At 41.7% G+C, this 25,837-nt stretch overlaps 1 protein-coding gene across 5 annotated transcripts in view; it reads left to right on the forward strand.

Annotated features, from left to right (window-relative positions):
• The first annotated feature begins 4,890 nt into the window (after positions 1 to 4,890).
• Positions 4,891 to 25,837, forward strand: part of LOC128768013 (tyrosine-protein kinase Fyn) — a 44,537-nt gene continuing 23,590 nt past the window's right edge. For 3 of the 5 annotated variants that reach the window (XM_053880515.1, XM_053880509.1, XM_053880512.1), the window contains exons 1-2: positions 4,891 to 5,040; positions 16,670 to 16,738. The gene's annotated coding sequence lies outside the window, so the exon portion shown is untranslated. Of the gene's footprint in view, positions 5,041 to 16,666; positions 16,739 to 25,837 lie in introns of all 5 variants that reach the window. The other 2 variants (XM_053880510.1, XM_053880511.1) reach the window with 2 other exon arrangements.

Below are 25,837 nucleotides of genomic sequence, written 5' to 3' on the forward strand. Positions count from 1 at the left end.
ATTTTGTCTTTGCTTTTCAAAATAGACAAATAAATACCCAACTGACTTCCCTTTCGCCAAACATTCTTTTGTTTTTTGTTTTAATCGCTCATTTAAGCAATAACACTTACACAACCCAAGCATTGTTGCCAGTTGGATTTTAATCCCAGAATCTCTGACTGCTGACCGAGAAACTGGCCACATGCCGTACTGGCAGACATTTATTGCACTGGAACAGACTGCTGACAAACAAGCAATGCGTGATGATAAAAATATTTGTTGCAGACACACAACGTACGCGCACTCACACATCCTTACAATGACAGACAGAAACCTTTCCATTATACAGCAGACATTGTTGTTGCTAGGCACCTGGCTCATTAGAAGTGTTCACTTTATAATTCGCTACTCACATGTCACCACTTCAAAGACAACTCTTCTCGTGAAATTAAATCATGTCTTACAAATATAAACTGTTGCCAAATGGCACATTCTGGTTGCTGGTTGTTTGATACCATCCAGTGGGGTTTCATTTTTTTATTAGAGTTACAGTGGTACCTGGGTTCTCGATCACAATCCGTTCCAGACGGCCGTTCGAGAAGCGATTTGTTCGAAATCTGAATCGATTTTTCCCATTACAATGAATGGAAAAAGCAATAATGCGTTCGAAGCCTTAAAATAATCTTTTGTAGGGGTGAATGTAGAGTGTCTGCTGCAGGTGGCTGTTCCTCTATGTGTGTGGCCGCTGCATGTGGGAGGGGTTGCCGAGTGAGTGAGGTCTCTCCAGAAGTGAAGAGGTGCCCGGTGCGTGTCCAGCTCTGAATGTGCGCTTCTGTGCAGTTTGGCTGTGACAAAGTCATAAACCAAGTCACGCTCTGTCCCAGACTCGCCTCATCCCTGTCCCAGCTCCAGCCCACAACAGGACATCAAACCCTGGAGTGGAGGTGTGGAGAGCGAGCACCTCCCCTGTGACACTCTACCACGGTCCAGAGTGGAGACAGGAAAGGTTTTACACCTCAATATGAAGAAAAAACAGTCAGTAAATGGAGCTAACGGGACACGTCTGCATACAGAGGCTGCGTTATACACAATAACAAAGCGCGTCGTGGGTCAGCGGATCGGTCCGCACACGTTATGTTTTTTTCCGGCTTTTTTCAGGGCCGTTCGAGTTCAGGATTTTCGTTCGAATCTTGTTTGAATTCTGGGACGTTCGAAAACTGAGGTACCACTGTATTAGTAAAAAAAGTGTTACTATCATTGCGACTGTATTGTTAGCTACAAAGGTTAGCTGTAGCACACTAAACAAGTCACAACTGAAGCTGGACTAATACACAAAATACAAAATGAAATGAATAACAGAGCACTTTTAAACAGCCACCACGCCGCAGCAAATACGCGCCGTAAACAATACTTATGTGGCATAAAAGCCAACCTGAGGTATTTTGTCTGGTAATACGACACAACCTCTAAAGCTTTACAGCCACTGTGATGGGAAACAAATGGCTGCTCCTGTCAGGCAGCTATTAAACAGATGTTGAGTGCAAGCATGGCCAAACTTGAGCACTTATTGGTCAAATGACAGCTCAGTAAAATGACCCACTCTTTATTTGATCGTTCCCTTCTGGTCAGTGCACATTATTAGCGGCTCTTTCAGCCTTGTTAGCACCTGGAGCGTAGATCCAGCTCTCAACTATCATAAAAATCAGCCATTGCAATGTTGGAGACAACCGCGCGCTTTCTGCGGATCATTAGCCCCGCCTACTGGTGGGTTGCGTGTGCTGCAAGTGGTACTTTTTAAAAACAGCAGCTCAGAATTTGCACTGACTGAAATGCTACTTTTAGATTTACTGTCTTTACTGTCGTGCTTTGCCTTGCGATCTTTATAGATGAACTTCATATGTATCAAAAGTCCTATTTAAAACCTGTAGTCCTTATCTTGTAGCTGAGAGTCACAGCAGCAGGGAGCCAACACCCTGCAGGCTCTGACTCAAACATCCTCATCAGCTGAAACCGAAGGACGTCATGAAACACTTGTCAGTCAAACGGCTCTTTATAGTGTAAATCATTGCTTTGAAAATATTCCATCCACTCATCCAACAGTTCAAAGTTTCTCAGCAAGACAAAAGCAGATTCAGCCATCTGCTCTGAGTCAAAGGCGAGTGTGTGATTCCACGCTCCGGGGAACTTTCCTGAAGGGAATATTCAAACACCAAAGCACGTGTGAAGAGCTGATTCAATAAATCTCCATGTATTGTGATGCAGTAGGAATTTGTGTCAGAGGAAACAAACAAACAAATACATTGCTCCACTACACCACTGGGATACAAAAAAGCTTTTATTTTCATGCTTCATCACAGGAAAACAAGTTTGTGGATGCAGATCATTGATATACAGGTGCTGAAAGCTGTTTTGGGCCCAGACTTTACAGGCTTTAAATTGATTTATACCTGCATGCAAATGTTTTCAGCTTTGTTATGAGTCCTTCACACAGTTCTCCTACATAATAAAATCTGCTTACTCATATCACTTGTAGCTCCAAGGTTAATATTAAAAACAATAAATCATTTTCTACAAGGATCTAACACGCCGCACTCATTCAAACATCAACTCTGTTTACAAACCTTACGGGTTTATGAAGCTTATCTTTCACTCTTTTTAAGTGCAGACTGTGTCTATTGTGTCCATCTGTTCCATCCTGTCTGCACTCTCTTCTTCACCTTCACACCACTGCAAAGGCTAAGAGTTTGTTTCTATGATGCCTTTTATACCCCTGCAACTGTGTGTCACTGATGTTTTTGCATTTCCCTTTTTAAATATTTACTGCTTCGCCAACAATTTAAGACACTTAAATATACTCACAAGTTATTTTCAGAACATCTGTCTGGGTGTAGATGAGATTATATTTGTGGGGAAAAGGCTCCGTCGCATCCATGTAAGTGCTGTGGAGTGACCAAGAGGCAACATGGGGTGAAGTGAAGTTGGAGTGTTTGTGTCTGAGCGCGGGAATTTAATTAAGAAGCTATCTCTGCTTCCCAAATTTCTGACTTCAAAGAGACACTGTTCCTCTTGTCAAAACCATTTTATGCTCCCTTATCTCTCAGTGAGCATTCGCAGACCTCAACCTGAGTGTTCCTGAAGAAGCACATTCAAACCCCTCTTCCGCAGTGATGCTCAGTTTCTCTTTGATGTTTGATTAAAGTGAGCTCGCGTCGCATAATGAGCTCGCCACTGACCTTTGTGAAATTAATTGCTTTTATTTGTACAGAGACAAGTTTATCTCAGCCTCCGTGTGCACACAAGGATGAAATGAAGGTGTCTTTGTAGCGCGGTGTGACGCTTGACAGATTCCTGAGTGACTCACAGTTGTGTTGAATAGAAAAACTGACTTCTTCCTCAGGGTCAACTTAGATTTGTTTGCTCTCCACTGGTGCTCAAGTGTTGTGCAAATGTGCTTCAGCGTATTCCAAAAATGTCTTCTTAATCAAACAATGTTGGTTTGGACACCTCGGTGGGTAACAAAGATGAAGAGTGGCTTTTAAATATGGCTGCGTGTGGACCCTCAATTCCAATAAGAGCAGGAGGACCTTTCCCAGGTAGATTAAAATAGATAACTAGCGGGTACATCCTTGTAAAGAAGCAAGTCGAACGCTACACACACCAACTAACCTCTGGATGACTTTGAATTGTGGACCCACACGAAGAAGACATTTCTTTATATTCGTCTGAAGACTATTTTACTGCTGCTGCTTTATTATTTATTTACATATTTAATATAATTTGGTTTCAAAGCATTTTGAAATCTAGTTGTTTCTTTTATTTATTATATTTACAGGGCTCTGTACTGCCCTTTTTTATCCTTATATAGTATTATTACAGGTTACTTTTTCCCCAATTCCTTCCCTGTATCAAGTTCACTGGACACAGTCCTGCTTCAAAGTAAGCCACACGTTCTACTAATAATTCATATAGAAAAAAATGAATGCAAATGGAAAATGAAAATCAATATAATCACAAAAAACGTGGACCAGGGTCATTTTATTTATTTTAGGTTTATTTATTTTATTTTATTTTTCTTTACTTATTTAAAGTTTGTGTTACTTTTAGACGTTGATAATAATTGTTCGTGTTGTTGTTCATCAATTTGCCTGCAGGTGTCGCTCCTTTCTAAAAAAAAAAAATCCAGCCCCATTGACTGTAGCAGAAGAAAATGAATAATACAGTGAAATGCAATGCACTGTTTGAGTCAGCAAAAATAACATCGATACATAGAATATTAATGAAACTACAAAAGCTATATATCTATCTTTGATTGTATCATTTGAATATAGTTTTATACATTTATTTCATGGTTCATTCTTTAAAATCCTGTATTAACTTTGTAGACGTATTTCATTCACTCATCCATGAATGAACTTAAACATTCTGATCCTGAGGGTCAGTTTGTGGAAGATGTGTTTACAAATGGGCATTGTCGGGTTTGCCCCGCCCCATCTCTTGCTGCACTGCTCACTGATTGGACGAAGTTACCCTCAGTCAGCACCGGTCCTGTTGTGTTGCCTTCACTAAATTCGTCGGAGTTTAGAGTTCACCGATTTTCATCGTTTTTAATTGACGTAAGTGAAAGCAGTGCGTTCCACACTTCGCATGGAAATCAATCGAACAGTGTAATTAATTTAAAAATATGTGGGAAGAATAAAGACAGTGTAATTTAAATCTTGATAAGTGTTATTACATTCTGAATTTAATTTATATACAGGCATCTACCAGTATCGAAATGGTATTCCCAACGTGATTTACACAAATTTTGCGATAAATTATGTTGTTTTTAATTATTGTTTTGCGCCTTTTATACGCTTCCCCTGGTTATGTCTTAGTTTTTTCCCACGGTCCGTGAAGCGGCCTGTAGTTCCATTGTGGCCCTGCAGAGCTAACGCCATCACTCCGAGAGGCTCGGATAGCAGCAAGTCGACACATAACATCGCAGCGCTGCCTGCTGTCAAACAACATCACCAGGACGGCAATGGAATATAGTCCCGCGGATTTATAAGCGCACGTTACCAGGTATGTGGCCTTTTTTCCCCATTGCGATTCAGCCCAACTCTCCGCTGAATGAATTACTTTGATTTTTTTCCTTTTTTTTTTCCTCTCCACGTATTTATGTTTGACGTCGCTTGTGCGTAGACGTGCCCAGCCTGCTACATCACTACTCTACTATGTGGATGGAAATGATGCCTGGGTGAGGCTTCTGGCGAAACAAACCGTAGTTGACGCTCGTTCTTCTAGAAGTGAAGGGGAAACTAAGAACCAAGCTTGTGAAAAACGTGCTGTGAAAGAGTAGAGATGCGCTGTGTAGTGTTGTCTGGTGAGCTCACGGGCTTCTTGTCGCATTGCTTCCTCGCGGTGTTGTGTTGTTTATCACCCACCTTCTCCCCCATACTCTTCCTCCTCCTCATCACCAGCATCAGCATCTCCCACGGATGCTCGGTGGAGTCAAGTGAAGGACACACTCTGGCTTCATTCCAACCCACCGAATTCTTATTTCCTCTCTTACACTGCCGTCAAAGTACTTTTGCTCAACTTAAAGTGGCAGGATTCATTCCTGCACAGCTGTATATGAGCAGCTTATGAGGACTGACTGTTGTTTAAGGACTGGTGTGTCACATGAGATGGGTAGTTACACTGAATAAATCCGTTATTTCAGTCCATCCCTTACTGCAACTAATGAAGATTATTCATTGAAAGGGAAATAACCATTATGAAATAATAATAATAATAATAATTTTTTATATATATATATATATATATATATATATATATATATATATATATATATATATATATATATATATATATATATATATTGAATTAATTTCTTTATTCTATTATTCTATTATGTCGGTTGATATTATTGAACTTATATAGATTTCAAATGTTGTGTGTGACATGTCTGCTCATCGCAGGGTACATGTACTTGAACACCTATTCATGCTCACCTCATTTAAATGCTATATTGTACAAGCAACCAAAACTTTACAGTTAACTTTTTTTGCTCACTGCATCACTTTGTTACTATTTTTATTACTGGCTTGGTTTGAAGTTATTTATTAGTAAATTAAAATTACTGCAGTCCCTTTATTGTAGTGGTTCCAGTTCCACGTTCGAGAAAAACAAGTGAGGACAACAGAAATTGAGTCGAAGTTACTGCATGATTTCTATTGTCTATTCTTCTTTTATTTTTTAAATTAAAATTTTTGGACAAAAAAAAAGCAAATTTCTAGTTAAAAAAACGAATAAAATGATGCATAAATATGTGAAATATTGAGGATGGGAAAGCGGAATCTCAATATGGCAGCAATTTAAATTGTGCACTGTTATATATGGATAAATTTCGCTGCCCGCCATAGTCTAATTCACCCCGCCATCGTCTCATACTGCACTATAATAATAATAATAATGACAAAACTGTTGCTGAAGCAGATCGCGATCACTCCTCCGAGATCAAACATTGGAATAACGAAACAGCAAACAAGGGTCGTCCTGGGGGGTTGCAGGAGGACGCAGGTAGTCAGAACATCTATTTGATAGGGACCGTTGCTCAGCGCCTCACAAATGAACCTTGTGTGAACCTCCAGCACCACGTCCTCTTCGGTGTAGTTAGTGTGAGCATTACGACGCCACATCCATGCTTGGCATGTGTACTACAAAGGTACTCACCCCTGAAACTACCAACACGTCCCACATAATGCATGTAACTGTTTTTGGAATTTCTCCCTGTGTGGGGTGTTTGACACGCCTCTTGTGAAGGATTTTTGACACTGTTTCTAGGTGGAGCAGGAACTACTCTGACAAGTGGAGTAAAGCTAAACCCTCTGAGTGAATTATTTACAATGTAAATACAAACATTTAAATAACTTAAATGCCAGCAATTCACTGTAAATGAGTCAACAGACATTCTGGATTGACATTTTCACCAAGGCGGGATGATTTGTGAGGTGCAAAGCCTGTAACGAGGGTTGCCATTTAGACAGCTGTAAACAGCTCCTCAACCTTTGCACTGTGTTGAAATGCTGCCAAATTTGATTCACAGACTGTGACTCAGGATCAGGGAGATGAGGCTGTCGAGCTCAGTCATGAAATACTTCCGGATATGTACCCGAAGAATCAATCATGTGCGGAATAATATGACACCCTGGTGATAGTTCTGGAATAATGTTTGCTTTTTCCATGACAGTATTCTATTCAAGATAAGAAATACTTCATTTTCATTCAGAGGAAACTCTTTCATGCCTGGGTTACAGTGTTGTTACAGAGCTGCTCATGCAGAGAGTGGGTGGCTCACTCGTGCTGCACTCGAAACAGCTGAGTGTCATCTATTTGTGAGGAGTGGGTGGATTCCATTGGCCCGCCTGAACTAACACTCAGTTTGAGTTTAGTCAGGACAGGCCTTGTCAAGTGCAACCATGAATTCAAACGAAGAGGATGCAAAATTGCCATTTAGGGAAAGGCACTGTTGAAGGAATGGGGTTGGAGAGATGGAGTCAGATGTGAGCCACCTGTGTGAGAGAGTCTTCATTGAGGAAAAAAAAACCCTCTTTATAAGCGACATAAATGGTAGGGACTTTCCCAGCAGGTGAATGACCTCAAAGATCAATTTTAGAAAATGCAACCTTGTGAGCTTAGACAGCTCAACCAGCTTTTTTCTGAAACCTGGCCCTCCAGTCATCGAAGGAATCCTTGGTGGATGCTGCATTTTGCAAGACAAACCCTTGGTCATGGACAGAGTCCAGGGACAGTTAAATAATGCAGAGTCTTAGTCACACAAGGTGCTGAAACAAATATACAGCCAAGGATCTGATTTCATCACTAACATCAGACTCGTATTTTGTTCAAATGCAACCAAGTGTTGAGTCTGAAGACCGGTTTCTGTGGCATAACCTTGCGGGAACAGCTGTCCTCTGGGCGCCAAATGCGCGATAATCAGCTGCACCTCCTCCAGAAAAATCCTTTAAGACAACTCTAATTGATAGCGTGCCTGTTTTGCGGCCACTTCAATGTCATATTTCCATCACAAATCTCACTTTGCTAAGTCTGAGATCAAGGCACGCTTTCTGTTGAGTGTCAAGCACCTGCCAGGATGTTAATGTGTGAGTCCAAAGATGATTTCCTCGCACAGCCAAACAGCTGTGGACACTTAAAACAGTTTTTGTAACAAGTGGGAAGGATTGGCAGCGCCCCAGCGCGCGCTAATCCAGACCACGCTGCTCTTACTTTATGTAACCTTGAGTCTTTATATCTTTAGAAATACACAACAACAGACTCTTGTTTTTGTTTGAGCAGATAAATGGGTAAGCTCGTGCCCTTAGGAGTGAATTTGGGTGATGATAAAGGAACAATGCAGAGAAGAGATCAGATAAGGTGTTTGCAGAAACAGACCCACAGCACTTTAGCAGCATTGGTGCGATTTTGACCCCCTATCCTGAGGTTTCTCCCTCATGCCCTTTAAATGACATTGTTAAGGATGCAGCCGTTTCTCCCGCCCGTACCCCAATGTGATACTTGTCCAGATAAAGTAGTGGCGAACCGATATATAATGACCATATCTGGCCATTATTTCCACAAAAAACAAAACAGAAAACTTGGTGATGGTTCTGGGTATGATATACAGTGCACAGAGTGGGAAGCTTGGCCATTCAACTCGTAAGTAAGGTCTTTTTAAAACTGCAGTGTGGCTGGTTAAGTAAGTAAAGTTAAGTAAAGTCAGTTGATCTTAGAAATGTTAGTAATGTTGCAGCTAGATGTGAAGGAAGGATTGTTTTTACTAGTCGTTTGTCAGGATTATCAAAGCGTAGTAGATCAGAGAACCATTTTTATTTCTGTTTTTTTCAGTGGTTTTTGTGACGCAAGTTCTTAGATAAAGACTTTGTTGTTCAGAAGATAACTTGTGAGCAGCTACTTGTCACACGACAGCATATAAATTCACCCTCCTGCCAGAGATATGTATTTTCCAGCCTGACTGAGTTTTAGCGTATTGCTTTTGATTTGTTCACTCAGTGTAATGAAGGGAGACAGCAGGTATGGCCAGTGGGTCGGCGGTGTTGCTGTGTCAAGCAACAAATCTGTATGAGAGCGATACACTCCCGCAAATGCTTGTCAAAGCAGACCACACGGAGAAAGAGGCCTGTCTTGGGCGTGTTGCTTCTTTACAGGAATTTAATTAGCCACCCTCGCTCGTCTTGCTTCCCGGAGCCGCCATAATGCAGATTGTATCACGTAGATTGCGTTGAACTTGTTTCCAAATGCCGCAGCTCATCTTCGCATTCATGCTCTGCTGCTGAGAACGTGCGGCTTCATTTCCTGTTGTTTCTCATTCACGTGCTGAAGACAATTTCCCTTGTCTCTTGTATCTCGCTCAAGGTTTGCTCTATTATTCTCGTAACTCATGTGACTTTTTTTCTATATTCAGCTGTCGGTTGAGTTAAGCATCTAGTCAGGAGTTCAAAAGTGCTCTTTAGGTTGCATCAATAAATTCTGAGACAAGGTGGTTTGGTGAAACCCCGGGAATGGCAGTGGTACTCAAAGGTGGAAAGATAAACTGCCATGTTGGTGATGGTTTGTGCAATAGCTGGTTGCAAGAATTTGGCCTTGGTTCTGATTTAACAAACAAACACAAAACTCTTGATAGAGCGCCCAACATTGTTGGACGTTATACAAGTGTCGGATGACTGTGTTGACCAGAAGGATGGCAGGGTAGAGTGGGGTGTCTTAAGAGGGACAACAGGAGGGGGGGTCGGTAAAACTTTGTCTGTTTGTAACGTCACTTTTCAATTAAATTCTGTATGTGTGAGAATGCGTGTCTGAGTGCCCTGATGATACGAGGGTCCAGAGTTTCCTCCAGGATTTTTGGAAAGTGTGGCAGAGCCCCCCTCCCCTTCCAAACAAAAATGTGCGACTTGAGCTCTGCAAGTCACGGACTTCAGTTATTGTGATGTTTCTTTCGGAATTCTTGCTGAAAACCATAATTTTCCTGTCCACCTTCACGATGCGTGACGTGTTTGTTTCGATGTTACCACTACATTTAGATACATTTGATCACATGGGACTTCATCTTTACAAAGACATCATTTTCCAAAGGCCTGGCAGCTCACACCATTTTTTTTTTCTTTTCACGGTATATCGTAGTCAATGTCGGCTGCTTTTACTATATAGCGGTGTAGAAAATATATATCATGTAGGATTGTTGTTGAGAGTTCTAGTTGTCGATTACTGTTTTTTTTAATCCCATAAATAATTTCTGACTGCACTAGGCTCTATTTTTCTTAAATACTTATACTCAAAAATACATCTCTGCTAATCATTCAACACAAGTTCATCACAGTATTCGTCACTAGCACTTGATGAAAACTTTCTTTGACTTATTTCGCTCTGATTTACGAGAAAGAACAAACTAGTGCTTATTGAGATGTAGTCCTTTGGAAAGGCAGTCCGTATATTAAGTTCCTTTTGTCAATATCTATTTCTGAACATATGTAACATATATATATATATATATATATATATATATATATATATATATATATATATATATATATATATATATATATATATATATATATATATATATATATATATATATATATATGACCATAAGTGTTTCTTGCATTTTGTGGAAGTGTCTTGATATTCTCACACGTGACCTTTAGCATGGCAATTGAACCATGGAAAACACACCAACCATAGGGTGTGGCACTTCCACAGTAGAGTTCAGTGGGTCACTGGGCCCCTTAAAGATAATTTCAGAAAGATGAGATGAAAATTGGATGCATAACAATGCAAATTTAAGTTGCCAAGTTAAGAAAACTTTCTCTCGCATTCAGCGTCTTTTACAAAGGGCACTTACTTGTGCATTTCCGAGTGTATTCATAAACAGCTAGCTAATAAAAAAGGAGCGCTTCCGTTTGTCATGTGAATCTATTCCCATGAGAAGACAAGAGCAGAAGACGTGTTAGCCCCACTGTTTGCACTACTTTATTCAAATAGGAAGAGAGGAATAATTGAATGAATTATTAATCATAAATGCGTTCATGACGGTGGCCTGCGTAGCATGTGTTCTCGTGTAGGTGCGGAGACAAAGCACTGTCTGTCCATATGCTAATGCAGCGCTGATTTTTCATGCATTATTAACGTTCTTTTACAATCATGCTCGCTGCCATATGTTTATTACAAAGGCTGTATTCTGTATCAGCACTGAGCGGCTGTTGTTTGGAGGGTTTTCTGAGATGCTTCTGTTTCAAATCAGAATTTCATTCATGTGGTGCAGCATGTAGGATGAGCGCTCCTGAGAGATGCCCTTCCAAGCCAAGTCTCCTCAAATCAGCCGCCTGCCTGTCACATAGAGTGAGCACTGTTGTTTTTCTGCAATGCTGATGCAGCTGCGAGATGCTGACAAAGTAGATGATTGCGTATGCAGGCTCCGGAGTCATTTAGTACGCAGGACCAGAGACTTTCAGCAGGCTCGGGTAAAAGGCTCTGACATTGCCCAGGGGAGAGAAATAAAACCATGTTGGCACCGTCATGAGGATTCATCAGCCGGATGCTGTGTCACATGTTTATTGCCCTCAAACTACATTTTTTTCCATTAACTTTGCTTTGCATTGAAACGTAATATAAACACATTGCAGCAAAACATGACATGGCATGATAATCATAATTTATTTTTGGACAACTGATCTCAAATCTGTATTGCTAATTCAGCTATTTTTGATGACTAGGGTGTGCAATATGTCATGCCATTAGATCGTGGAGGATTAGAATGTGTTAACCCTAAACCAGAGTGATGAGATTTGATGGATAGTCTTCCCACACACATCCGCAGTTGGCGCAAACAAGCCGGTCAATTCCTTTTTTAATTTCTCCAACTCAACCACACGCCTTCATGGCAGAATGATGGAGTGTTCCTTGTCTGACTCCCTACGCCGACTGTCTCCATAGCGGCGCTAACAGCCGACATGACCTTTCATTTAAAAGCTTTTGTTGCAATGGCAACCTTGATGCTAGGGGCTGTGTATTGGCAGGTAGTGTACGTTGCGATACAATACGTATCCCAATACAGGACTTGTGATACGATATAATGCAGTATGGTAAGTTCAGCAATGTATTGTAATAAGAATCATCATTTTAAGGGGAGTGCAATGGAGTACAATATTTTGTGCATGTTGTTAAGAAGAGTTTTTTAGACTTTTAGTTTTGTCGCTCCCTTAATCAACAAAATAGCACCAGTGCGCAAAAAGAAAGTCGTAAACATGTCACAAATGCAGCAGCATATCCAAGTATCGATGTATTAAATACGGAGTGTTCCACAAAGCAAGAACTGGAAACAAGCCCGTGTGACGGTGTGCACCATTACAATGCATGTAAAGAAGCTCTTCAGCTTCAGTGTCAGTGAAGAAATGCCAAACCATAGCAACAAAAGATGAATAACATCATAAGAAATAGGTGAAGCAAGTTTAGAGAAGGAAGGAAGGATGAGTGGAAAATATTTCGGTGCTTGCCCTGACAGCTTGCCTCAAAACCAACTGCAAGTGCCCTCATTTTTCGAATGTCAACAAACTGCAAGCGATTATATCATCACCATCAAAAGAGCGCAGAGACACTATCAAAACATAGGCGAGTGGGCATTAAAACTTGCTGGTAAAAGACAGAGTAAGTTTATGTTTACCCAAATGCATAATGGGTTTCGTACTAGTGACACTTCTTAAGACACATTTACGTTAGATTTATTACCGTTCAGAGACACTTTCAAAGCAATCACCTGGAAAATCCCCCTTTTACATTGCAGAGCCCGACCACTCGCTTTCAAGAGGCCTAATGTACTGTAAGGAGAATTGTGCGGTGTAATCTACTCAACAATGAGTTCCATTAGTCTGGACCTGTCAATCAAATTGTCTAACACTCCACTCTCTATAAGTGTTCCTTGTATATAATGAACTCCAGGAACCGTTAGTTAGGAACGTTGCCTCTGAATACATTATCTCCAGAAGGCTGCTCTGAATCCTCGTAAAGGCCGTAGCCCGCAGACGTGAGCTTCACGGATGCAGCTTTTATCGAAACAGTAAGGTGCCCTACTTATCCTTTTGGAGACTGGCCCTGAATTGAACCAGAAGTGGGTGGCTGACATTGGTTTTTATGTTAAATTATACAAGGCTTACCACGTGTGTGGATGCAGAGTAAAAGGAGTTCACAGCCAGGACATGAGCACTCAGGTTATGTTCTGAGGGATTTGAGAGAACTTTAAGTAGAGCGCTCAAATGATCCGAAAAAAATCAAGACTTTCTGTACTGTAAAACATCACATACTGATAATTGTGATGTGGCACGCCTTGTGGTGCATTCTGAAAGTAAAACTGATGCGGTGAATTATGCCTAGCAGATGTTGTCAAGCAACACCACATGAAACTGTAAAAATGTGCTTCCTGTACTTGTTTTAGATGAGCTGAAGTATTTGGGGTGAGTCATCGGACTGAGGAAGGGAGGTGAGGAAGAGAGTGCTGGCAGGGTGGAACGGGTGTTGATGACTGACATCAGAGTGGCTGTCTTCTGAAGAGATGGTGATGTTGTGGTTGTCCTCGGGCATGACTTGAAACATTGTATTTGGATGAAGAAAACAAACACACTTGACCCTGGCTTTTTGTGTGTGGTTGTGTATGTGGTGTACAGGTATAAAAAAAACAAAACAAATGAAATCATTTCAAGAATAAGGAATGGATCTCTGTCGTCACAAACAAGATGGGATGATTCTGAAATCTGAAAAGAAAGTACAAAGGTCTGACTACAGTTGTCAGACTGCCCCCCAAATGTGCTGGTAAAAGTGATCCGGAATAGTACGAACATTGACGTATTGACAGTCTGGGAAGTGGAAAAAAATGTCTGCTGCTAGTTGTTGACATCACACTGTGCTTTTTTTTGACATTCTTACTGTAACAAAAAAGTGCATTTTGGCACCTCCAGGTTTTGTTTTGCTCGCCAGGGGTGCGCTAACCAGGTTTTTAAAATACTATACAAAGTGTTGAAAGTGCTTTGGCATGGTGACAGCCCCAGCGGTGAGTACACTGCTGTAAGTATGTGAGGTTTCCATGCAGACTGATGTGAAATCATGCGTGATATTTTGATACTATCATGTGTTCCTGCGTGGGCAGGGTTATTCAGGCTGCGTTTCCTTCAAGTGCTGCCACTGATCAATTCCTGTGAGAAGAAAAATCAGCATAAAGCCTTGTTTGGCTTTTTTGAACCCTTGCTGCTCTTTAAATCACATGGTGCCTCCCGCCCACTGTCCTCGTCTCGCAGCTCTGTGTTGAATCTGGTCTGGCCTGTGTGGACCCTGCTGTGTGTGTCTGGCCAGCCCAGCTGCCCACTCATCTGTGCCTGCAGTCGTGCGACAGCAGCAGGATGACGGAGGCTGTTGTCCCTCCTCTGGTCATGTGATAGCCCCGTGTGGCTTAATGACTTAACCCTGGAGCTATAGTGCCATTACTTTTTACCGTAAAGCCCAGCGATGAAAAGAGGAATGGGCTCTTCCTCCGGGTGCAAGCTTCAAACACTCAGAGCAAAGCCTGCTGGGAGAGCGCCGCTTTAACTCTGCTTGTCTGGCATGAAGTGAGTGAGCAGGGACAGAAGAGCGGAAGCAGACATGTAGGGCTGCCAAGAGGCAATTTACTGTCGGTAAAATAGACTTAAATCACACGTTACACTGCAGCGTTTAGGTCAGCAAAACTATTTCAAGACTCACACATGCTTTTAATGCCTAAATTCCAAAAATCGACCAGCTATAATTGAGATCTAGAGATGCAGTCAACTTTTGAAACCGAAACTATCCTTCCACTGCGTACTCGTATGCACAACTACTGCGATTCCCTTCATCTGTTTTCCTCCTTCTGATGCCTTTCTGACATTTCTTTTGAAATTTAGTTTTATAGCAGTATATAAAAGGTAGACATCTTCACCGAACAATTCATTGATCCACTCAGGATAGCCCACAGTAACTTACTGATACTGTGGCAACCAGCAAAGTCATTAAGCCTGATGAATTTAAGTTAGTCAGGAACAGTCTGATGTCAAATCGAGAAAATTTGACTTCAGTCCTCCTATCATTTTCTTAGATCTAGCTTACTGAGGGTCCAGAGTCCACCTTCATGGTCGAGCTAGGGCTTTTTTGCCTGTAAAGCACCCTGTGACAATGTTCTAAAAATAAATATTATTATCATTATTATTAGATAATGTATATACACAGGGTTTCCATAAAGTCTGTTAATCCATATCACCCAATAGGGTTGGGCGATATGTTGTAAGAGACGACCGCGTCAGTGAACCTATTAGGACCACTCCATCTAATAAAATAAACAGGGATCCACAGACTCGGTGTCGACCAGTGTCATTGTTAAAGGTTCCCTGTATTGAAAATAACTTAAAACTACGATCGTGAACCGAAGTCCCACGCCATTGTCCGCTGTCAAATGCCGCGGAGCTGAAGAGCACGGCGCGTCGTTGCGTGCGAACTCGTCATGTTCATGTATGTATGTCCAATGCAGCGAGTGAGCCGCGTGTTTATCAAATGTGTCGTGAGATGCAGAATTGTCATCGTCGAGATTGTGTTTGGCGGTATATTGTGTTCTGTATTCAGTGTTTATCAAAGTCAACCTCATTTGATGCGCCCTTGAATGGGTACCAATTGTTGCACATACTTGATTTCTTTCTTTCTTTTGTCCTCACTTGTGGCAATGGCATCAGAAATAACCCCATAGGCAGAAGTCCAAGGGAGTGATATCTGGTGAACGTTGTGGCCCAAGAATCGTCCCATCACTTCCAATCCACCAGTCTGGAAATGTTTCATTGAAGGAACTGATGAACATGTTATCGCCAATGTGGTGGTGCAACTTCCTTCTGGGAAATGATGGTTGTTAGAAAGTCATTCCCGTTGTGGTAACTGCAATAATTGATGGTGCGTGGAAGAAAAAACGACCAATCATTCATGACTTCATACCTCACATTCACCTGCGATACTTGATAAACACTTCATCATTCACATCACAATAGAACAAATCTGGCTAAGGTATCCACTGACTTTATAATATTTCAGCTTGGAGCTGCTGTTTGAATGAGCTTGGGTGAAAATTAATATAGGCTATGGCTAACAATAGGGCTGCACTACAGTTGCTACGTGTTATGAGCCACGTTTATACAGTTAAACACAGGATTGTACTAAATGTGCAACACAATTGTGCTACTTGTTTGATGCTCTGGGACAGAAAAGTCTGAGTTTCGCCGTAGTTTATGCTCATGTCTCTCTTCTCCAACCTTCCTCTCCACATGTCCGCGAACATCTGACACTATTTGAAAAAGCAAGCATTGGCATTAGCGACCAGCGAGCCAGCAAGGCAGTGGAGGATAATCAGAAAGTACCATCCATCATCCGCCAAGATGACTGGCTAACAACAGCTTCACAGGAATGTTGCAAACTAGAATGCGGAGTAGACCCTGACAGACTTTAAGAACCACTTCAATGATGTTATGAAAAGCAAAATATCCAGAGAAGTCAAAACTTTGCACCTTCCACTTTTACATGAAGTCGCCTGCCGTTGAAATCCATCTTTTATTGAATGGCACGGTGAATAATTGAAGGACTCTCTCTGTCCCAGCAGGGCCTCTGTTTTGGTGGCGCACAAAGCAATGTGGAGGAAATAAAGATCCTGATACGCTGAAAACAAGAGGTACGGCTGTTCACACTCCACTGGATTCATGTTTGCTCTCACACATTTGTAACCACACACAAACACACCTGTGGATGAGTCTGGCTGCCGCACATCAGGATGGAAGCTGAAACAACCAGTGTGGATCTTTGATAACCTCCACTCTCATCCATTAGACGCATTTGTGGCGTGTGTATTCACCATGTAGCATTACCAGATTATGAATGCAGTAATTGTTTCATGTCACCTCCATTTTAAGTCATTTATATTGCAGTGCTTTTTTTCTAATTTAATGCTAATGGAAGACGATGGCGCAGTTATTGTATTTGCATGCAGCGTCACCACTGGAATAACAAGCCTGATGTCATATCAGTGATTCACAACTAGCAGCTGTGTTTTTCACTGTTCATGTTGTAGAGTCCTATCAGCGCATGTTCACTCTTCTTGAAATTCCTACCTCATGGCTCAATTTTCCCAGTGGAAATATGTGAATTCAAGTGCAGAAAAATGGAGGAAAAGGCCATCTTAATTATGCTCCATCCATTAATGTGATAAACTTCACAATAAGAAAAACAAAGAGACAACTCACGATTCGGGTTTCAATTGAGTAAATAAAATTTCCAGTGTATGTCTATCGAAAGTTACGCTTGGAAACATTCCATAAAGTGAATTATGAGAATTGACTATAACATGAATTTAGGGGAAATAACTGGGAATGTCCAATCATTATATCCAAACATAAATATAAACAGGCTGGAACAATCCGGTGGTGCCCCAATTGGACTGGGTGGACTGGAGCAGGGAGAGGCCTAGGGTTATAAAAGGGCTGAAGGTTACTGCAAAATTTCCAGACATTTTCAAATTAAACTTGGGGATTATAGAAATACTCTGTATTGGAAACTTTCCGCCAGAATATTCTGGATTATTTTGGGGAACTAACTGGGGATATATTTTGTCCAAGCATAAATATAAACAGAAATTCTAAGAAAACTCCCATACATTTCCATACAGTGTTTTCAACAGATTTATTTGTAAGTAGAACAGAACATGTTTTAATTTCCTGTTTCACAGCTGAGCTAAAAAACAGGATTGTTGGGTTCAGTATCACCCATCTCCCTTGCCCACTCATTCAACAATGCATCTCCCCATCCAAAAATCTAACTGCTTAGACTATGAACATTGAGCTCTTGTTGAGTTCATTCTCCATCTTACTTTCTTACAAGGAAAATATGTTGAATTCACCGGAAGACTTTTCTGTCGTCAGCATTCAGAACAGTGCATTCATTAAGTGGATCCAGTCACAGCTTGGAATTTCTCTTTGGAGATGAATAAAGTATCTATCTATCTATCTATCTATCTATCTATCTATCTATCTATCCATCTTCATTGTACATGCTCCGCTTTCCCTCGTGCTTCTTTTCTTTTTGTAAATTGGGGCCTTTGAAATTCCCCTTTTTTTACGTGACTCAGCTCTTTCCTGCTGACATAGTTCCTGGATGAAGGAGGGGAGTGGGTCGAAGCTTTGTAGGATTCAAGTAAATCATCCTTTGCTGTGGGAAGGCAGGTCACATTCTTCCAACGCTCTGGCTAGCAGGGTGGGTGGCATTGTGGCCGGGAAGAACTAGAAGGAGCCATTGATTCCAATGATGTTTTGGTACTTCTGTTCTTGGGCTGCCTTCCACTGGTGGTAACTCTTCACATTGATATTCAACGGCGGAATCATTTGCAGCCACGAGACAAACACGTTTTTGTGTTTGCCTTTTTGTCAGCAGACTATTCACTATTCACTCTCCCGCCTCCTGCCTGCATGTTATCTTCATCATAATGAGGGGACCACGGTGGGCTGTGAAACTGCTTGAAAAGTCAGCATTGCCCTCAAACTGTGGCTTCGTTGGATCATGATATAGTTGCACAGTGGCGGGGCTGCTAATGAACCTAGTTAAGCTGCAAGCCATTATATTAGCTCACGTGGTTTGGTCAGTTTCATATAGGCTCACAAAGAGTCCGGTGGTCACCGCAGAGGAAGCTGTGTCATAAGTTAACCTCCAAAACGTGTTTGTGTGCATGTGCGTGTATTAATGTTCTTGTGTGGAGAAATCTTTGACAAGAGACTGATCTTGTGAGGTGATTTTGGCTCCTCAACATAAAGTTTTGAGCGTGTAAACATCAAAATAACTGGGTCATTATAATTGGGTTTAAGTTTGGCTTTTTAAGATTAGCCATTTGTTTTGGAGTTCAAGGTGAGAGGCTGGTGAAAGCATTATGTCAATGAGAGGTCTTCGCAAATATAGCGAGCGAGAGAGAGAACACTTTTATTTTAGCAGAAAGCATTGCACCTCAACATCCTGGAATCAAAAGTTCAAGTGGCATTTTGTTTTGTTTCGAACAAACAAAAAACAATATAACTTGTCTCTAACACGGGCGAAGTATTCCAATCCAAGAGACAAGGGCAAAGATGAATATATTCAAGTAAAATAAATAATAATTGTTGGAATAATTATTTCAGCAACAAGCTCCAAGCTATTGCAGAGCTGTGTTTAGAAAAGCTCCTCTGTGTTAGGTCGGGCTGCATGGTTATGACCAAAATTCCAATCACGATTATTTTGATCACCATTGTAAACACGATAATTAGTCACGATTAATCATGTGCTCGGTGTGTGAATTTGTGAGCGCAAACATGGCTGACAACGTGTAGCACATGTAGGTTGTGTCTGTTAAACATGATGTCCGCTCTACAAGCTCATGACTTGAATACGATCCCTTTGGAGGCCTGGACTATACTGGTGTTTTTAAATCCACTCACCAACGCGTCAGATTCTCTTGCATCCAAGCATCTGTGTCCCACAGTTATTGTGAGAAAAACAAGTTTATGAGCTGCCTCAGCTGTCTTCTGCCCCACTGGCCGACCTCAGCTCTGGGATTCATCACAGTGTATGAGCTGGTTCATCAGTCAACGCCGCACCATCCCTGCTTGGAGTCTGAGTTACCGAAATAATATTTACCTCTGTGATGTCTTCATGAATATGAGTGCGCTGCAGAGTGCCGTAGCTTGTTTGTCAAAAGACAGCGATTGCCAGTTCCAATGAAAACATTGCGTTAGAGTTGAGGGATGAGGGAATCCACTCAGATGTTTGTACGCTTGCTTTAGGTGTCTCTTTGGGAATTTCTGTAGTCACATGGCATCATTAAACTGGATTGCACTTAAGTCAAACTCACAGCTCCATTTCAGCAACAGGGGCCTTCGAATCCAGCGAGTAGTTAGTTCTAATTAATGATGACTTCTGAGATTGCTTGTGTCTGTTGCAATTAGCATATTTGTTTTCTGCCGTGTCCTTCTGTGTTTCTTTTTAGCTGCTCATAAATCAAGTTGGCAAAGAGGTCTTAGTAAATCCTTGTGAGAAACAGCAGAATAGAAATATTATTCTTCAATAAATGCTCATAGACGACACAAGCAGCATCCCAGTGCTTTTATAGGACACACAGGCCCCTGTTTTCCGCCGTGCATATCAAGTATGTTGGCCTCCGTATGGCTGAAAGAGAAAACAATGAACATAGATATTTATTAGCTGGTGTGAAAAGCAGAGGCGTGGAATCAGATGGGCCGAACAGCAGCAGCTGTATCTGCTCATTGTTGACTCATTGCCCATATGTGACGGCTGTTTAGGCAATGGAGATGCACCGTGACATCAGGTGGTCTCATCCCTGGATCTGCTCACAATAAAGATTTTTTTTTGGCCGAGGAAAATGGTTAAAAAAAGTAAAGCTGTTTACGCTCAAGGTAGCTCAAGTAGCCTCCTATCCACAGCACAGTCAACAGTCACATTTTCCATCAGTCCTCCACATGTTGGAGCTGGAGCAGTTTAATTATAATGAGGGGATAAGGCAGCCGGATGTGGGGAGGCCGTCTCCAGAGTTGCGGCCATATGCCGACCCGGGTCCCAGTGGGCTTAGCTCGCGGCTTAATGAGCAGCCCTTCAGGAATTACAGTCGTTTCAACCTGTGTTTTGACGGCTGCTCGGACGATTTACAGCTACTGATGTGTAGAACAGGACGAACACCCATCGGGGCTTGAACCAGTATTCTTTCCCCTGTGCCTGTAGTTAAGCATTAACACAGTCATAAACTTAGTTTACCTTTCTTTAGAGGAAGCTACATCTTCTACAATGTCACCAGTTTTGCCAAGAAACTTTGTTAACTGTCAAATGAATTTGCTCAAATTTGCCGGATTGAAACTTGAAATTTATTCGCATGGATTCATGAATATGCATTGACAGAAAAATCCTGAACAGAAACAAAAACTCTTTAGCGCACACTCGGGAGAAAATCATTAGAAAAACGTTGGGGAACAGAATGTAGGGCACGGCCTGACATGCTGACATCAATATGAACCAGAACATCACTTTGTAATCTCTCACATACAGTGAAAGCAGCTGTGGTGAGGGATGTAAACGGGTCATCCACTAATCCAGGAGTGAGAAACATTTTTTTCTCACAGTAGTGTGTTAAGAGTGCCCTATAAGAGTAAGGTCTGGAGGACTACTGTGCCTGTATATAGTATATCCAACCTTATTCATAGTAGAATTAAACACCCTTCACAAGTTCAGGGCCATCAACCCATCTTTCATTGAAGTCGTCTTCTGAATGTGTGGACCTTCATTTCCTACAGTGTAACTACACTCTCTTACATGCAAGCTATCCCTCAATACTTTATAGAACTACTCCGTATAAATATCCAACGAGCAACACGCAAGCATGTGTGCTCCTCTGTTCAGGGACGCTGGTTCTAAGGGTCACACCTGAAATGCACACACGCTTCTCAGTGGCTCGTGTGACTGGAGTCTGTCACACGCTGACACACAAAAACAACAGATGTGCCTTTGCTTTCAGGGCACGTGTGAAACCGTGCGGACAGATAAAGTGATGTCACACTCACTCCCATTATTTTCGGTCAAGCTCTTGAATCGTCATGGCTACTCTGTCATTTCCTCTCGCCACCGCCAGCCTGGTTCTGCTGGCGGAGCGTGGACCGATAGTGCTCACTGTCCTCAGGAATGTGGTAACCTAGCAACCGTACAGGGGAGGCAGTTTCGCCGTGGTTGGGTGATGTGTGGCTGTGCTTGCTTTGTTTAGACGTGTTGCATTGGACATGAACTGAGGAGTTTTATGTCATCTTCATTTTAAACCATCCACTCATTGGAACAAAAGTGATTGTGTTTGTGGAACACTGCTTATAATATTTTGCTACCTGATATTCAGTCCAATGCACAATGATATTTGTAACTATTTTTTTTTTGCCTTCATATTTGATGCGCTAAAAGGCAGTGACTAGCTCAATCGCAGTAGTCCAACAACAACAAAAGCCCAAAATGGTTTTGTTCAGGAATACATATTTGATTTTAAAGCCAAGTTATGATCCCCTCAGTTGTTAATGTGCATGATGACACCTGTTGTGTGAGCAGTGGTAATAGGCACCGTGAGTTACAGCATGCGCCATATTGAGTCATGGCACGGTCATGACGTGGACCACAGACCTTACTTTTGACTTGTCCTCATGAAGTTACCTCTAACACATTCACACACGTTTTTCTTTCTGTATTACATAATGACCTTATATATTTTAGAAGTTTTATATTTCAGACTTTTCTTGTTTTTTGACAATCAGTTAATGTCTTTGAATATAAAACTTTGATCAGAAACTTATGCCCCTATTGACTACCTGCGTTTTTCATATTCTGCTTCATCTAAACCTGACGTCAGCAGTTTGACCTTGAGTTTGAAGAGTTCTCAGTAGATCCATCAATTTAACTTCACTTCATCACTGAAGCTAACCTGTTGTGATTAGGTCTGTGTATTGGATATTTTCAGAGTATCAATATTTTCTTTCTTTTCTGATTGTGATCGAAATGTGAAGTGGTCCGACCTGATGTTGATCAGCGATAATAAAGCACAGTTTAATGTAACCGGGACACATACCTGCATGTATAGTGTGGTTTTAATGTAGCATCTGCTGTAACCACCATGCTTTTTTGTAATAGCAAATTACTTAAAACCTCAAATTTGCTAGAAAGGAAGCAGTTGTCTTGAGTCTGCGGCTCCTGTGCTGCTCTCAATCATGCAGGCTGGAGTGAACGCTGCGTGTGACTGCGAGGTAATAAAACATGTATATGCCGTGACGAGAACGACATCCCCACTTGATGCGAAGACAGCAGTTGAAAGATTTAAAGATGGACGCTATAGTGTTGGAGGAGAATTAGGGATGACAAGAACATGAGACGACGTCAGACTCCCAACTCGAGCCATGGCCCTGTTTGACTCCAATTCAGCCCATTTGCAATTGAGTGAGTCTGAAAGAAGGAGGGAAATGTATCTGTGGCCTATTTATAGGGCGACTGTTCTGCTGGAGAAAGACACATTGTCAGCAAAAGTGCCCACATGCGAATGGGAGAAGCAAGTGTAGAAACTGAATCTGAAAACCCCACAGCTTGTTTTGTTCCCAGAGATGTAAGATGAAACTTAGCAAACACCGAGGGCGCCTTTCACCACTTCCTGCCAACTGTTGTGTGTCAGTCGTCTGCTGCATCTTAACCTTCATCTACTGTGATGCATTCGCTGCAATGGTGTTACTAAATCAGGCAGAGACACGTCCTTTTGTGGTTCCCTTCAGCTGTTAAAATTTGAATTTATTATAAATATAAATACACCAGCATGAAGAAACCCCTGCACAACATCCTGTTTAGCAGGAAGGTTTGTCTAAAGCATACGATGGTCCATTTTCTAGACCTCTCCTTTTAATATCTGGTTGTTTCACTTAATTTACTTCACACTGTCAAAGAATGGAGGCCAATATTCCCCCCACTGATCTGCTGTGAGTTTCTATTGAGATTCTTTGGATGACCATTTACTCTTACTGACGAGATGCACATACTAACCAAGCTCTTATTTCATAGATCATCATGCTTCTCACACTATGCCAAAGGGATAGTGTGTTAAACTGAGAAGGAAAGGTTTCCTGTTGAGGGTTGTAAGGCCTTCATTGTCAGGAGTGGAGGCCATTCTGCTACTCTGTGGATCCACTAGGGAAAGCTGAGAGACTAGCCATAAACTAGATCCAGTCCTTGTGGCTGAACGTAAATAACAACGATCTCTTTCTCCCTATCCGTGTCACATGGTGGCTGCAAGACCACCTCCATGCTTGATATCCTGTCAATCATTGGAAAACTAGAGACTTTCAATGATTCCAGTGTGTAGCTGTTTGAAGATCACTCTCCTAAACTCACAACTCCACAGACACCGCTGTCATGACAGCATCATTTAGAAACACTGTTGGTGTGTTGAAATTTTTTTTTTTAGACTGAATTTTTTTATTTCTTTCATAATTTCTGGGCCATTTTATTCCTCATTTTTATGTTGTTTGGTCAACGCGTTCTCACTTCCATGGTGTAATATATTGCCGCTGGGAAAGTTGGTTTCTGACAGTCAGCCTGCAGTGTAGCATGTTGACGCACTGGGCTTTCAATTGAAGCACGTTCCACCTTCTGACGTGTATCCTGATGCCTCATGTAGCGTGTGGCTTAAAAGAAAGGTTATGGTTTGTCATGGGATGCCAGGAGATAGGAAGACTTCGGTGTCACCACAGGATGCAAAATTCCATGTCCCCAACATCATTGTGTGACGACATGACAGTGAGAGTCGACCTCGAGTGCCGAATGGCTGCTATATTTTCTCAACCATTAGAGTTGCGAAGGTTGAATCCATACGCCTTGAGTTTGCTACCTTGAGACTGAACTTTGGTTTTGACCCGTCAGATATCCTGGTTCTTGTGGCTCTGCGGTTGACAGTTGCCGTCATGCCTCCCACACACAAGGCTTGTGTTTTTATGAATAATTAAGGCAGGAATTGATGGCACTAGATTTTTCTGCCAAGCTATATTTAATGCATGTGTGAGAGCATTTTTCCATCTGTCGACAAATGCATGAGCCTCACCAGCCTACAGGAAAGCCTGACACTTGTCAGGACTGCGAACAGGGAGTGTTGGGAGCTGGTCCTTCCTGGCTGTCCTCACAACAGCAGGCAGTTAATTGTCTTAATGCAGGTTCTCTCTTTAGCTGGTGTTCGCCAGTTTCATATTCCTTTTCTCTTATACAAATTCCTTTCATCCTCCACTTTACACCCCCTAATTCTCCACTTGACCCCTTCAGATGAGCCTCTGTTCTTGCTCTCTGCTTCAGTCGCCTTCAGCTCCTTTGATCAAGGCTCACTTTATTGTGCTCTGCCTCTCAATGAAGTACAGCAGCAGAGAATAAAGTGAAGATTTATTTCATGCAGTGTTATCTGCAGTGCAACCACATTTTCACATAGCGCTTTGAACGTGTTTGTCGGGTAGGAAGACGGCTATTGCCGTTGTTGTCCGAACTTATTTGCAAGTTCGACTGAATAAATATCCTTTAAATCACTCGTTCACAACTGGTTAAAATAACAAATCAAATAGTCTGTTTTATTTTGGTCCTACAGCCCACTGAATGTAGCATCATGACCCACTTTTGGGTCCTGGCCCACCAGTTGATATGTGCTTCAAATAATGTGGCCCGATTATAATTATCTTGCTAGGATTAGAATCTGAAATGGGAATTTATTTGGCTGATTTTATCTGTGTCAAACGCATTCACACAAGGGTCCAACACTTATACCGGTCTGGGTTTGGTAGCCAAATAAAATGTATCATTATTCAACAGTCCGGAACAGAAAATACAAGTCTGCAATATCAGACTCCCTTTTAATTCTTAAAGGCTAATATTTCCATCTGTGTTTGGAGTTGCATCACATTGCAATAATGGTCCGCTCTCACCACCCACCCATACTACAAGAGACACTTGTTTATCTCGAGCGTTCATTTTCATCTTTCACTGAATTGTGCTAGTAATTTTTCGGTGTGCCATCTCACATGGAAACACTTGGCAGTTTATATTTGGGCCCTAGGCCCAAGTTGTTTTCTGGCCCTGGCTTCATTTGAATGGTAAATACTGTAGTGTTTCTTCAACTTGGATTTGAGATATTGTAAACTGTTGTAGTCATCCATTGAAAGCTCAAAGAAAGCTGTTTGAGGTCAAGTACCACTGACAT

The sequence above is a fragment of the Synchiropus splendidus genome, chromosome 12, assembly GCF_027744825.2.
Source record: "Synchiropus splendidus isolate RoL2022-P1 chromosome 12, RoL_Sspl_1.0, whole genome shotgun sequence".
Lineage (NCBI taxonomy): Eukaryota > Metazoa > Chordata > Actinopteri > Syngnathiformes > Callionymidae > Synchiropus > Synchiropus splendidus.